Source organism: Panthera onca, chromosome A1 (assembly GCF_046562875.1).
Source record: "Panthera onca isolate mPanOnc1 chromosome A1, mPanOnc1 haplotype 2, whole genome shotgun sequence".
NCBI lineage: Eukaryota > Metazoa > Chordata > Mammalia > Carnivora > Felidae > Panthera > Panthera onca.
This window is the reverse complement of record NC_138339.1, coordinates 237,756,373-237,772,227: the sequence shown is the minus strand read 5'-3', so window position 1 is coordinate 237,772,227 and position 15,855 is coordinate 237,756,373. Positions and strand designations below refer to the sequence as shown.

General features: G+C 42.6%; 1 long non-coding RNA gene across 1 annotated transcript in view; it reads left to right on the top strand.

Annotated features, from left to right (window-relative positions):
- Positions 1-15,855, top strand: part of LOC132682282 (uncharacterized) — a 49,224-nt gene that overhangs the window by 9,496 nt on the left and 23,873 nt on the right. The window contains exons 3-4 of the long non-coding RNA XR_013554405.1: positions 945-996; positions 2,288-2,392. This is a non-coding gene — a long non-coding RNA (uncharacterized LOC132682282). The remainder of the gene's footprint in view (positions 1-944; positions 997-2,287; positions 2,393-15,855) is intronic.

The window sequence follows — 15,855 nt, the reverse complement described above, 5'->3', positions numbered from 1 at the left end:
TAGATTAACAAATTTAGACGGCTTTTGGTTTGCATAACATTAATAACCACTGGGGCAATCTCTGGAACTTGTAAACACTGCTCGTAAATAGTCACTAAAGTGTGAGGTTGAATAAACATTACCTCAATGGTTCGAGAAGAATCGGCCAGCGTGGAACCAAACTGTGCTTTGAAATAAGACCTTCCTCATTTGTGAGAAGTGGAGAGAGGACAGGATGGGGACACTAACCAGTGGTTACTTTAATTCCTGGACTGTCCAGCAACCGCAAGTGACCACAAACAGTTGACATCGTCTCATGGTGCCTCAGTTTCTCTCTCATTCCCTCTAGAATAGCCACAATGGTCTACTGTCATTTCATGTACTCACTTTATTCATTCTCTGTTGGAAGAAGAACTCAGAATCTTTTTCTTAAGTTCTGTAGTCACATCATGTGGATGTAGGTATTTTGACTTTGAAAGACCCATCGACACCTTCCAAGTCAGCATCGTTTACAAATGGTGAACTTCGGGCCCAGGGAGCTGTGTGTGTTTGATTAGGGCCTTCACGAGAGACACAGCCGAGGCGTAATGTCTTGAGCCTTCTGTAACCTGAGTCTGTCAGCCTTGCTGTCATGATCCCCTTTGGCCTGTTGAGACCAGGCACATTTTCGTGGCAGATACAGACTGACCCAGAAATGGCAGAGCCTCATTGAGGAGACGTTTGCCCGTGAAGATATATGAGAATTTGAAGTCTTGACGGTGACTTAAAAATCATAAAGGAACAAATGTTCTCATCATAGAACCTTATTTTTTCCTCAGAATATTCTTCTCACCACACACTCTAACATGTCTAAATTAAGGAAAGCCGAGAGTCTCAGAATATGTAGGAAAGTAGCTTCCAGTGATTGGGTGCAGGAACCTCACTAACCATTTGTGGTATTAATGTTATTTGCTCTGTGCTTACAGTGGGCCAGGATTTTACGTGGCATCTCCTTAGCCCTCATGACACGTCTTTGAGGTAGGTACTGTTATTAGCCGTGTTTCATATTTGAGAAAACTAAGGTGTAAGCATGTTAACTCATTTGCCCAAGGTCATACAGTTGGTGACGTCACCAGCATTTCATTAATTAATTAATTAATTAATTTATGAGAGAGAAGGAGAGAGAGAGGGAGAGAGGGAGAGAATCTCAAGCAGGTGCCATGCTCAGAATGGAGCCCAACGTTGGGCTCAATCCCATGACCTTGGGATTATGCCCCGAGCTGATATCAAGAGCTGGGCACTCAACCGACCGAGCCACCCGAGCGCCTCACCAGCGTTTTAATTTTAACCCGGAGATTCTGACAACCCACGTTGTTTGCCCTCGTCTTTGATTCAGTCATTAAGAGGCCTTAACTTCCAAGGTTTCGTGGCAATGCTCAGACTGCAGCGTACCAAAAGATCAGCTGGAAACTTTTGTGTACTTCTTGCTTCAGTGAAGTAAGCATTTACCGAAGACGCAGGAAGGGGCTGTGGGATTTGTTGGAGGGCATTTGTTCGTCGTGTGTCATTCCAGGTGTCATTTGGCCAGTCAACAGGCCTCGAGGTAGGAGTGCCGTGCCTTGATGCAGCGCTGTGCCTCGGAATGGTCTGTTTGCTAAAGCCGGAAGGCCCGGGGTGGAAACAAATGCTTTGATGAAATAGCTTATTCCACGTGTGATCTTTTAATTAATGACCAACATCTGGGCTTACTTTTTCTTAAAAAAATGTTTTTAATGTTTCCTTATTTTTCAAAGAGGAAGAGAGAAAGGGAGCGTGAGTGGAGGAGGGGCAGAGAGAGAGGGAGACCCAGAATCTGAAGCAGGCTCCAGGCTCTGAGCTGTCGGCGCAGAACCCTGCGTGGGGCTCGAACCCACGAACCGCGAGATCATGACCTGAGCCGAAGTCGGTCGCTCAACCGACTGAGCCACCCGGCGCCCCTGGGTTAGTTTTGGCGGAATTCTAACTTTCAGATGTAATCATGGCAGATTGTCAACGATACGACTGAAGTCCAACACAAATACCACCTGCTTCTCTGAGGACGCCTCACCAGTTCTCTCGTGGTGGAAGGTTGTGCCTCCATAGAGCTAGCACAGTGGCTCCTGCTTGTCGTGCTCTCACAGACCTCGTCGTGCCCTGTTGGTGTCATAGCCATTGCCCTGCGGCGACTTGCTCAGAAGGAACGCAGGCTTCACATGCAGGCCGACTGGCTTCAACACTCGCGAGCTGTGTGGCCTTGAGGGGCTGATTTAGCTCATGTAACTAACTTGCTCTCATTACTTCCCTTTCACAGATAATGGAAGTAAAATACTGCTTGGAGAGTTGGAATGAAGAATGGATATGAAACCTGTTACGTACTGCCATGATGTCTGACAGAAGAGACGGTCCATAATTACTAGTGGGTATATTTAAACATATTAAGTAAATGTACCTATGGGTTACATGTGTCTAGAGAACAGAGGCCATTTATCTTACATTGTGATACTTTCATACACATTAAAGATATTTGATAACTGTTCCTAAAATTAGAAATACTAATATATATGTGTGTATGCACACATTGTACACACACACATACACACACATATATACATACATATACACACACATACACGCACACATATATCCACGCACATATATCCACATAAATATATACACACACACATATATTCACACACATACACACACATACACACACACACACATATACACACATATATACACACACACATATATACGTACATATACACACGCATATACACATACACACACATATATACACGCACATATATCCACGTAAATATATACACACACATATATTCACACACATACACACACATATACACACATACACAGACATATACACACATATATACACACACACATATATACATACATATACACACGCATATACACATACACACACATATACACGCACATATATCCACATAAATATATACACACACATATATTCACACACATACACACATATACACACACATATACATACATATACACACGCATATACACACACATATATACACGCACATATATCCACATAAATATACACATACACATATATTCACACACATACACACACATGCACACACATATACACATACACACACATATACACACATACACACATATACACACATATACACACATATATACACACACATATATACATACATATACACACGCATATACACATACACACACGTATATACACGCACATATATCCACATAAATATATATTCACACACATGCACACATATATACACACATCACACACACATATATATACAAACACACATACATATACACATATCACACACGTATACACACACACGTATATAATATGTACTAGCATTAAAACCAGGTACATATATTACGTGTATATTTCATATATTGCTCAACCATGGAATTCAGATATGTGGAACCCCAAAGTAGAATATCTACCACGTGGAATTCCCATTTCGCCTGTATTTTTTATCAGGCGCTTGTCCCCAGCCACTTGATAATTCGAGGACCAACGTTGCCATGGTTTTGTGGTTCCGTGGCGGGAAAGGGGGACTCAGATCTTCACGTAAATTGAGAGAGAAAACCAGGGCTCCCAGTGCCGGGTCGGGGCTCCTTCCTGTGGGCCCCTGGCACCGCGAGCTGAGTGCAGGCATGTCTGCAGTCACACCAATGTACCCCGACAGAGATTATTTATTGCTCACTCTCCGACCGCTCATTTGTTCCCGTGTCACAAAATCTGCCTGTCAAAGGAGGCTCAGAACCTGATCTCCCACGCTGGCTGTGAGCAGAAGGAACAATCCTCATTTGTTCGTTGAGAAACGAGGCGGGTGATTGCCCCGACCACGGGCCCCTGTGGGAAATGAGCGGTGTGAGCCGGGGTGGGGCGGTGGGGGCTGAAGGCCTGAACCAGGAAATGTCTCACACCTTTCCACTTCAGAACACTTTGGCACGCACCTAATTTTTCCGTCGTGCCTTTTGTTCTGGCGAGGCTTTAGCTGCAAGGAAGATTACATACACAGCTCTAGCACCACACATGTATTTAAAGGGAAACAGTACCAGCTGCCGTTTCCATGTCAGTGAGATGGATTCTTCGGGGACCTTTCCCCTCCCGAGTCTGACAAGGCAGACAAAGATAACAGCCTTCCAGGACTGCGTTCGCTGTGGAGGCGTCACTACTAAGTCCCAGGAATGTGCTCCTAACTCCTCCTCTCTCTGCTGCTTGCCGTTGGTTTTTCAGACGAGCAGGATCTTGGGTGGGCGGGGGATGTTACTGGGGGATCTCTTAGCATTCCCTTCCCCAAAGCCCTGGGATATTTTACGCCTTATCCTTGGTGCCCAGCACTTAAGGCACATGAGAAATAAAGCTTTCAGACTGCAGTTGAAAAAGAATGCCAGAAATGGCATTGGGAAGCAATGAAATATGGCACTTGACAGATGAGACAGGCAACACGGCGGTGCTCGCCGTAGATCTCACGAGCAAATTTCAGGGTTGCACGGGCCATTAAGAGCAAAACAAAAACCATAATTGCCCTTAATCTCCATTCATTCTGCATGTGCAAATCTTGTTCAAAGGGAGATTTTGAGGGGGAAGATCAAGAGAAAAATAGGCATGCATCTTTGGACAGTGCCAGATTTGATCTTCTTTCTTTGAAGATCTGTGAAGAATAGAGATGGAACCCGAGGTGCGAGCTCTCCTTCAGGAGCTGATGCTGGGTGACAGGGCTTTAAAAGACTTGACTTCGGTGCATTGTCTCTGCCAGTCCCATCTGCGTCCACAATCCCCTTTTGTGTAGGTGAAATATTTCTGCCGGGTTTTTGGCTCAGAAGCTGAGCGAGATGGTCATGCCTACACGTGCGCTTCCACTTAACTTTCCATAAAAACAAAAACAAAACAACAACCAGCTCTGCTGAAATCACGGCAAAATTACGGCTTGTGCGCCTGAGGGGTGACAGGTTGGGAGTGGAAGCTGGAGGGAAGAGAAGGACCAATTTAATCTGGTTGTAGACCCAGGAAAAGTGTTCCCCTCGTGATTTAGGGCTCGCTTCCTCAGTGCCCCTAAGAACAGAGATTCTCACCAATCCTCAGTGGCCTTACTCAGGGTCATATTCTAGAACTGTGAGACGATTTTATGCAACGCTCCAGATTTTTAGTGAAACGAATGTATTATTTCTGAGACAATACAAAGCGAATGATACGAGTCTACATAGACTAGACGGTGAAGCATTCATTCTCCGATATACCTAGATTTCATGATCCTACTTAGGAATGTTTTGGATAGTTGGACTTTTCTTTAGCATAATAGACGCCTTGCATGGGGTCTGATATATTTTAATTTGCTCCGGCATCCTCTTAGGCAAACGTTTTGCAATAGAGTGACCCATAACGCATCAAAGTTTTGTTCTTTCCACATTTCCAGAAAATTGGATTGAGTTTGTTCATTTGTTTGTTTGTTCTTGGGGAGAGAGGGGGAGAGAGAGAGACAAAGAGAGAGAGGGAGAATCTTAGACAGGCTTCACACTCAGAACGGAGCCTGACATGGGGCTCAGTCCCACGACCCTGGGATCATGACCAGAGCCAAACTCACGAGTCGGCCACCCAACTGACTGAGCCACCCAGGCGTCCCTGGCATGAGATTCTTGTGCCGATGGGGAGAGCAAGGCGCTCTAGGAATTTTCCTGCCTCTCCGCTTCTTTCTCATCTGCCTCCTTGTGCCCTACACTTTTTCCCAAGTGAAGCTCATTTATTCTCATAATCACATTTCTCTTAACCATCACTCCACCTTTAGATTTTAAGCTCTTCTGATTCTAATTATTATAGCCATATTCCCTTTCTCTGATCAACAGGTTGTCTGGTTTTTTTTTTCTCCATTTTTCTAAAAACCAGATTGGACCCTAAGGTTGGCTCTCAATTGTAAGTGAAAAGCTTGAATGGATATTATTTTCATGAGTCTTTTTCTCCTTGGAATCAGAAATTATGAACAAGGAGGAGGAAGACTACTTTGTAACCATTTCTGATGTGATTGGTGTTGGAGGGATAATAGTTTTCTGATAATTTGATTTCGATTACTTAGGCACGGGCTCATTTCCATGGGCTCTTGCATTCAGTTTGAAGCCTCGGCTGGCATCCCTCTCTTTCTGATGGGCCAGCACTGGGCACACAGCCTCACTTTTGGGTTCTCCACTGACTTGCAGGTCTGAAATCTTTGCCTCTTGCTCCTCAGTAATGGATAGGCCGGTGAGGAATTCTGACTTCTGTGCATTATGCCACTTTGATCAGTTAAACTTTAAAGGATGGGTTCTTCAAAAGATGTTGAAAGCTGCTTTAAGTTGAGTGACCTCATAGCAAATACTAAGCTGCTACTTTTCATCAAATTTCCTCTTCAAGGAGCATATGTAACTCTTCAAAACTTTCCTTTATTCAAATTGTCACACCAAACCAGATGATCATCCCATTAGAAAAACAGAGCCCATCGCAATTACCATCTCCCTTATAAAGTTAAAAATTGTACTCAGATTATTGTGCCGTGAGAAATTACAATTGAGGCAGACTGTGACTTGAGCCATTACATTGTTTTTGGTTGGTTTGTTTGTTTGTTTTTAATGAACTCAGGGTAGAAAGGAATTAGGAACTCCTTAAAACCCCATTGAGGGTAGCTTGACGTGTCCACAATGATTTCTTAGCTGGGAAATGACCTAGGTTTTTCCTGGTAGGTTTTTGAGAAATAATGGGAATATTTGCAAAGTATGCTGTGACGAAGAAAAAAGCTTAGCTTTGTTCCAAATAACTATTTAATTTAAAGAAGTATGAGCTTAGATAGAGCTAATGTAAAATAAAATAAACAATAAGAAAACAGGCAGATATTTATCTAATTTCTCTATGGAAAAAACCCTCTAAAATAATAAGCCATGAAAGGAATTATAGACGGAAAGACTGGTAGATTTCTTGAATAAGACCTTTGTGCATTGAAAACTCCATCGATAACATTTTTTAAAAAATGTTTTAATGTTTACTGTTGAGCGGGGGGAGGGGCAGAGAGAGAAAGAGGGAACCGAATAGGAAGCAGGTTCCAGGCTCTGAGCTGTCAGCACAGAGCCTGATGTGGGGCTTGAAAACACAGACGGTGAGATCCTGACCTGAGTCACCCAGGTGTTGCCACTGATAACATTTTTACCAATCAAAAAAAAAAAAAAAAAGATATTTGCCACAAATCTGATGCTGAAGGGCTATTCTTCTTAATATATAAAGAGCTCATATAAATCAATAGTTGGCATAGTCAATAAAACTATACAAACAAAGAAGAGGAAATTGAAATGCCTGATAAAGCAGAAATAATATTCAATCATGTCAGTTATCAAAAGAAATGCAAAAATTTTTAAAACTAAACTTGTGTCCAAAAAGTAAAAGAAACACGAAATACTGGCAATTAGGCATTTTCCAGGAAAATATATCACTGGTAGAATTGTAAACTGATATGGCCTATTTGGAAGACATTTCAGCACCATGCATTTGGAACATTCCAAATAGTTTTATTCATTTAATTTCATTGTGATATTTGTATGCTAGCAGAAAATCAGAAATAATTACATGATCAAGTAAATGTGTGTGAGTTATGGAATATATAACCAGCCAGTCATTGGCAGTTTTAGTCATAAAGGAAAACACGTGTGTTAATTGTAAAAAAAAGGAAGAATACAAAGTTATATGTTCAGTATGCCCACATTATAAAATTGTGGTCATATTACAAAATTGCATCAAGGAGCTCCAAAATATGAAGGGGATTATTTCTGGATTTTATTCTCTGTACTTTCCTGTATTTCCACTATTTAAAGCGATTTTTAATTTTTTTTAATGTTTATTCATTTTTGACAGACAGAGAGACAGACTGTGAGCAGGGGAGGGGCAGAGAGAGAGGGAGACACAGAATCCAAAGCAGGCTCCAGGCTCTGAGCCGTCAGCACAGAGCCTGACGTGGGGCTTAAACTCACGAACTGTGAGATCATGACCTGAGCTGAAGTCGGATGCTTAACCGACTGAGCCACCCAGGTGCCCTGTAAATTTTTAATGTTTTTTTATTTTTGAGAGAGAGCACGAGCAGGGGAGGGGCAGAGAGAGAGGGAGACACAGAATCTGAAGCAGGCTCCAGGCTCCGAGCCATCAGTACAGAGCCCAATGCGGGGCTTGAGCTCACGAGCCGCGAAATCATGACCTGAGCCGAAGTCGGACGCTTAACCAACTGAGCCACCCTGGCGCCCCGTAAAATTTTTTAAGTGGTATTTCTAGTGGTCAGTTAGAGTTCCCAAGCTACTTTTACATGTCCCTGCAAAGCTGGGGAGCTGTCCCATTTTCACCTTGGAAATTGTTAGTGTATATGTGAATAAAATTACTGTATGTATCATCAGCATCTGCAGCATTTATGCTATGTAGTAATAAATGCATACTATAAAATATAAACATGTTAGTATATTAGTGTTAATCTAGTACTTGTTAATTTGCATATTATTATATTAATACAGCAATAGGTTGATGTTGTTATGTTATATAACATACACATGTATAACTATGTATGTATTTTAGTTCACATAAAATGACAGCCGATCCCACATTCTCCTTCCCTGTATATATAGACAGGGGCCACATTACAGCTTCCTTACCCTCATGTCAACTCCAAGGATTTCTGAGACCCTTTGAGGGCTCCTTATACCCTAAGCAGCTTCTCTGCCACAACAAATGCCCAGCGCAACGGGGTTTTTTGGACGGTGCCCTGGCATCCTTCGTAATAGAGTATGACTTCTGTAAGGTGTTAAGGGTTGCCATGAGAATGGACATTGTCACCCATAGCTTTAGTACTCAGATTAGCTAAATATGTTGCTTTTGAAAAAAGATTTAAGCTGATCTCCAAGAAAGGACAGACACAGGGGAGAATCAAAGGACTCTTTCAGATTTGTAAGCCTAATATCAAAGAATTTAGAAGTCTAACCCAGGCTTACAGGTGTCCTTTGCTTTGATCATTAATTAAAATGTGACTTCTATCCTCAGTGTCACCGTGGGACGACTTGACAAAACAAAGTACGTCAGGTACCTGACAATTTCTTATAATGCCCTGCAAGACAGGTGTTCATTCCTGCAAAGGCTTTGAAGCTAAAAATAAAATAAAACAAAATTTAAATTAAAGGATATTCCCAAGCACATAGTAATCATCTTAAGACATACACTTCAGGGCCTTTTTCCTCCCAGATGATGGTGGTGTGGTGGGTAGGAGGGGGGGTGGTTGGTGTTAAAGACGGGCAAACCCTGGCTGGAAAGGAATGCAGAAAATAGGGTAAAGTAAAGCCTCGTAAGTCATTTGAGATCAATCGTCAGAGAATGTGTCTCAACGGTGTCATTATCAGATTAATATTTGAGTTCCAATTTAAGCTGGAATTATTTGGATAACAAAAATCAAAAGAAAAGTTTTTACAAACAATTTTGCCTTGCAGCAAAAGAAACATATCAGGGATGGGATTTTGTATGTGTGTGATTTTTTTTTTTTTTTTTACCACACCTCTCAAATTCCTATAAGCTTGGGTTACTCCATAAAGAATCATGGACATCCCTACCTTCAGAGTCCTGGTTTGTTTATCTTGAGTTAAAATCAGATAAAAACAAATTTCTGCTAATATGATAGGCGTTTCAGGGGGACTGTGGACCTCTCAGCAAAATAATCTGCAGAGTACTTCTCATCACGGCAAAAGCATGATTTATTTCATGGGTCGCTCTAAACTGAAAATAAAAAGAAATGCATCTGTGGCAATAAAAGGCAACTTTTGGTTAGCTGATTGCTTCTTTTTATTTCCTCAGTAGCATTTACTGGAGCCAGAGAGCTCTACCGTGAGTTTGTTAATAAAATCCTCTGGGGGCACGTGTGCGGCTCAGTCGGTTAAGCGGCTGACTTGGGCTCAGGTCACGATCTTGCAGTTCGAGAGTTCGAGCCCCACATCAGGCTCTGTGTTGACAGCTCAGGGCCTGCAGCCTGCTTCAGGTCCTGTGTCTCCCTCTCTCTCTCTGCCCCTCCCTGCTCAGACTCTGTCTCTCTCTTTCTCAAAGATAAATAAACAGTAAAAAAATAATTTAAAACAAATAAAATGGCCTGAATTTCTAAGGAGCTCACAAAGAATAGTTGGCAGTGATCGGCAGATAAACACAGTCGGCGAAATACTTAGACTGGAAAACTGTGTGTAGAGGGGCTCAAAGAAAAATCAGGATGCATTCATTATACTTGCTGAGTCTTTTAGTTAAGAGAGAATTCCCTAGAAGGTGGGATTCCAGGGGTCCTCAGGGAGGGAAGAGTTCAATGCAGGCGAGTGGTGGGAACGTTGCAGGTAGGGGAGGCTGCCCGTGGCGACGTGTGTTCTTACCGAGGGGACCCACGGAGGACAAGCGATGGGGTCAAGAAAGCGTGCAGCATCCCAAGGGCACTGGGGATAGCCGACAAGACTCAGTAGACAGTAAAGGGCTTCACAGAGGGAAGCTCTCACAGGATTAATGTGCTCCGTGATTTTGGTGAGAGAAATTACTTTGGTCACAGCACAGATCACTCCGTGAAAGAACTTCTGTGAAAATCAGCAGGCCAGAGATGAGACAGTGGGTTTTGTTCAGACCTCAGCCTGTTCAGACCTCAGCCAGGCCATTAAAATCATGTTGCAGCTGGATATTGACAAGGAAAGATGTTCACAATAGATTCATATAATATTCCCAGTTTTATAAAAAGTGAATACATTTGTAAAGAAAAGAGAGGCTCTAACAGACAGATGCTGACAAGGACAGGTGGTCACAATATGGGGGCAGGATATCCCCATTTTAATGAAAAGAATCCTTGCTTTGGAAAAGGAAAGAAAAACCAAGCTGGGGATTGCAACCAGTGGACGCTATGCTTTTTATTCTCTGAACACAGCAGTTCACCTTGCACTAGCTTTTGTCTTACGTTTACTTATGGAGGTTGGCCTTTTCGAATAGGTTATTTTAGAGTGAAAGCAATTCGATTTCCCATCTATGTGGACATCTTAGGAAGAAGTTTTGTCTCCCCCCTCTACCTCCTCACACAGCGTCAACCCGTACCCTTTGGTTCTGCTTTCCTCAGTGTCTTGGTTATAGGAGGGGAAGTGGGTTTGTTGGAAGCTTTAGGACACACACAACCCGACCTCAGCGCCCCCTCCCCCCCCCCAAGTCCCCTTACTCTGGCTTGCGCCGCCATGTTGCCATTTTCTGGAACTTGAGAATCCGCAGAGGTAACAGCCTCGTAGAGCTTTCAATGAAATGTTTCTGTCTGGCAGCTATAGGTCTTGTCTACATTATTCTAGCTGGTCCCTGACTGTGTGGTGAGGTCATTCCTGGGGATGGTGGCTAGAGAGGAAAGGTATGCGGTTGCTTACCTAACTCTCAGCGTGGAGACTTTCAGTGAGCTTTCCTAACATCTTTTTCTCTGGAAAATACTGAACGTGGTCAACCGAGAAACCAGCAACTGACTTCTTCAGAGAATGCATCAGACTATTTTCGTTGGTAGGTCAAGCTTTGACTTCATGCACGGCCATGGCTCCATTCTTTGTGAGAAACCAAATACCATGGATTGTGCTCTGCTGTTGTTCTTTTTAAATGAAACCGACCGTTGCATATATCAGTATTGATTGTGGTGATGATAATATACTCCTTGATATTACTTACTGCATACTGTCTACACCTCAGTCACTGGACACTGGATTGTATACTATTTGCCTCACTTCAGTCTCTACACAATTCTAGGAAATAGCTATTTTATGCTCATTCATCAATAGGAAAATGAAGTGTCAGAATTTAAGTTCACACAAGTAGAAAGTAGCAAACATACGATCACATGTCTCTGTTTTCCACCTGGTTTATAGGAGGGCACGCAATTTAGAGAATGCAGGTTTTTGGTCTCTCGATATTTCTAGTAAATACGAATGTCTTGAAATATAGCAAGCCTTCAATAATATTTTTTGAGTGGATAAGTGAAGTTGCAGGAATTTCTACCATAATTTTACAGCAAAGCCCAAAGACCTGTCTTGGCCATCCTAGGGGAAATTGGGATGTTTTCTGTAATTGGGTGTGAAAACTGTCCCTCTGAGATTGAGATCCATGGAAATGAGGTATGGAGGATGGCAAGGCGTTCACTTTCTTTCTTAAATATATTTTGACTTTTTGTCCTAAGTATTGACCCGATTTCACTAAGTGGACATATTTGATCACTATATTGGCCAATATCCTGGGATGATAAAGACAATACTGCAATTGAGACTGGGTTATTCCTCAAACCGCCAAGAAGAAATTTTTCAGATTCACTTTTTCTCCCTCCTATCCCTGCTACAGTTGCAATATGACCATCGGAATGATACCAAAGTGAAGTTCGAAGGTGTTCAGTAAAGTGTTGTAAAAGTAGTGGAATAAGACCACTGACAAAACGTGGAGACTGAGTCCACTGATGGGTTCAACCAAAACCAAAACCAAAACCAAAACAAAAAAAAACAACCCAAGGTTGATGACTTTAGGATTCCAGCTTCTGACAACAAAGCTGTGTCTCAAAAGTTTAGAATTATGACGTCTTGGTGAAATATCATGAATTCGAAGATCAACTCAAACTTCTTATTACATAAGTGGAGGTGGGAACACCTGAGCAAACTCGTAGGATCACATTAGCTGTGCTGTAACGTGCACAGTATTTTTTTCTTTTTCCCTTTTCATTCCCCTCCCCCCACCTTCTTGTTTTGTTTCTTGCAGAAAAGGCAACTCAGCGTGACAGGAACGTTCACTTGGCAGGTTCTGTCTCCCTGCCCACCTGAGGTGCTCCCCAGAACAGCCTGGGATCCCCGAGTAGTAGCAGGATGCATTGCTGTTCCCACAAACATACTGAGAATTTGGTATTTTTATTGGCTAGAGAGCACACAATGAATTTTTAAAATGTTTGAATGGTCCTTTTTTATTCTAGCTGATGAACTCTAGGCAGGTATGTAGTTTAAGCACATGGAAGGATTTGACATCATTGCTGCCAGAGCTTTTGTTGGACACAGGAAAATACAATTAGAATTCTTAGTTGTGTCACTGTTTTCTCCAGGTATTATAAAATTTCCACCTATAAGCAGAAGTGATTGTCTTACTGGACTTCCTTATAGATGGGCCATGGTATGTATTTAACACGTTAAAACCTGGTGGAGTTTCTAACCAGGGAAAATATGTACATTTATCCAACGTGAACTCAGGTTGCCATTAATTTGCTGATTTACAGGGTGATTAAATGCAAAAAAATGAACAGGAACAATTGCAAACAGTTTGGGGAAATGTTCTTTATCCTTCCCAGAATACTCTGATTTCTAGTATCATTAACATCTAAACATTTCAGTATAGATCATATGTTTTAACAAACGGCTTAAATACATTTTTTTTTTTAAACTCTCACTCCTAAGTACTGGCTAAGTAAATTTTACTCATGGTGGTAACAGTGAGAGAGCAACCTGGTTATGATCAAGTTGTCAGCATTTCATTCATTTAAAAACACAGAGTGGCAGAGACTTTCCTCCCCTCCCCACCCCCACTGCCCAATCTCACCCCTGATTCGTTGCTCTCATTCTAGAGTAAGAAATCGAAGGTCTAACGGCTGCTTTCAGATTTAGTCCATGTGGACTCTTTTTTCTTTACATCCAGATTTCCTTGCTTTAATGGTTTGTACTATTCAAATGCTTCTGGATTGATCATCAGAACCCAATCCTCCGATGTAGTTCATTTTAGGGAAAAATACAATGGCACATTTATTTTTTGAAGGCCTTCCACATTCAAATTAGATTTTTAAAAGTTGGGATTCAGTGAAAAACGAAACAAAACAAAAACTCTTCAGATCTGATCATCAAAAATATTGCAAACCAAACAACTGGCTGATTAAAACTTTCCATGTTACAACTGTTTTGTTTGGGGTAGGTGGTCTTAAAGAAAAGAAGGAGGGAACTGGACAACGAATTTGCTCTTCAATGAATGTTTTTTTGTTGTGGGCATTTCGTTTAAAAGCACAAGATTTTTTAAGGCACAAGACCTAGTTCATTACTTGATTTATCTGTCTCCATATCACGAAATCAATTAGAAGTATATGCCCAAAGCGAGTATTTGTGAGACACTTACTGCCTGCTGGAGGCCGTGTGGTGTTTGGGAAATGCAAACAGGATGGGACATAGTCCCTGCTCTGGACTAAAAGAGGTGAATGGACTCTGGGGTCATCAGTTACTACGTACTGGGCACCCAACACGTGTGCTGTCTCTGCCGTGAGAAAGCCAGGCAAGCCTCTGCTCTACCAAAGCTCAGAGCCCAGCAGCCATCATTAAACCCATGTTCAGGATGCCGGGCACCAGGTAGGATGAGGACACAGCCTCGAGAGGCTCGATTGTAGGGAAACTTGACTTGTCTGGGGGTTTGTCAAGGGAGAATTGTTTAACCTGATTTTTGAAGTGAGAGTTCCAGAGGGAGAGAGTGTTCCCGGCAGAGGAAACAGCTGGGGCCAGGCCAAGGAGGTGAGGTGGGAGAGAAGGTCAACCCAGGCAACACGAGGAGCCTGGCGTGGCCGTTGAGGGTGGGGGGACGGAAGGGTTGGCTGACGGCGGGGCCGATGGAAAGGCCTCCAGATGCCACGGTGCTGCGTGCCTGCTCCCAGGGCAGTGAGTGTGCAAATCAGCCTCACCATCAGTTGTTGGGGCAAGTAGTCCCGAGGCACACAAACCAACAGGCCCACGCTAAGTCTCCGGTGTGTGTCCGCCTGAACTCATCACCGCCAGGGACCTTTTCATTAGCTTTACAACCATGTACCGAAGTCACATCGATGGCAGGAAAGTGCCAACCTCCCATTCCTGGCTTGAGGTTACGGTGTTTCCAGACTTTTTACGGTAGTTTAAATTTTAGTCATATTTTGGCCCCTCTTCGGTTCTTTTCGCAAACCAGGCGTTTTGAGATTGCTCAAGCTCTCGTAGGTGGGATGGGCAAGGGTCCAGGAAAGGGGCACGTCTTCTTTCAGGAGGGGGAAAAGATGATAAAGGAAAGTGGACATCAGTGTGTAGGCATGAACTTGTGAAAAACATGTAAAAACAACTCAGATCAGCAGGGTCATTTTGGATGTCTTTTCCGTGGTTGAGCAAAAGGACTGCTGTCAGAGCTGAGGGTAGTCATTGTTTGCGTTGGGCCAGTTGTTTGAAACGAAGGTTTGGGTTTATTTACAGAGGAAGATAACAATTTGGGGAAGAGTCAGTGTGACTTAAGATCTTGTAGATGAAAACAGCACACCCAGATCTTAGCATCATGTACAGATATCATCTTATTCTACTCTCCTCCCATCCCTAAAGAAAAAATAAATAAAGCACATTCTCGGGATCTTTTGGATTACATGCTAGGTGTAATTAATATGTCTGTTGAATTTCCTGTGTGGGTGGCACTGTAGAACAGTTCAGAAAATAATGCTTCTTTCAACACTTTGAACATCATCAGTCATTTGATTCCACTCCTTTGCACACCATCAGCCTTGGGTCCCTGGGCTTGAGTTTTCAGTCTTAAAGCGTTGCTGATGAATATGTATCTGGGATGACATTGCCCACAGGTGTCTTTCTTAATTCTTTGGATCCACACATACTAGTGAGATTTGTAGTGTTTAAATGTTTATCTCATTTAACGCTCTGTCCCCCAAAACGGGAACTCCCTGAGTAGATACTGTGGTCCACATTCCCTTTTCAAGTTTGTGTTTTCTTTGATTGAAACCAGAGTACCTTTCACACCTTGGTTGAGATTTGAACCGTGAGATCGTGACCTGAGCCGAAATC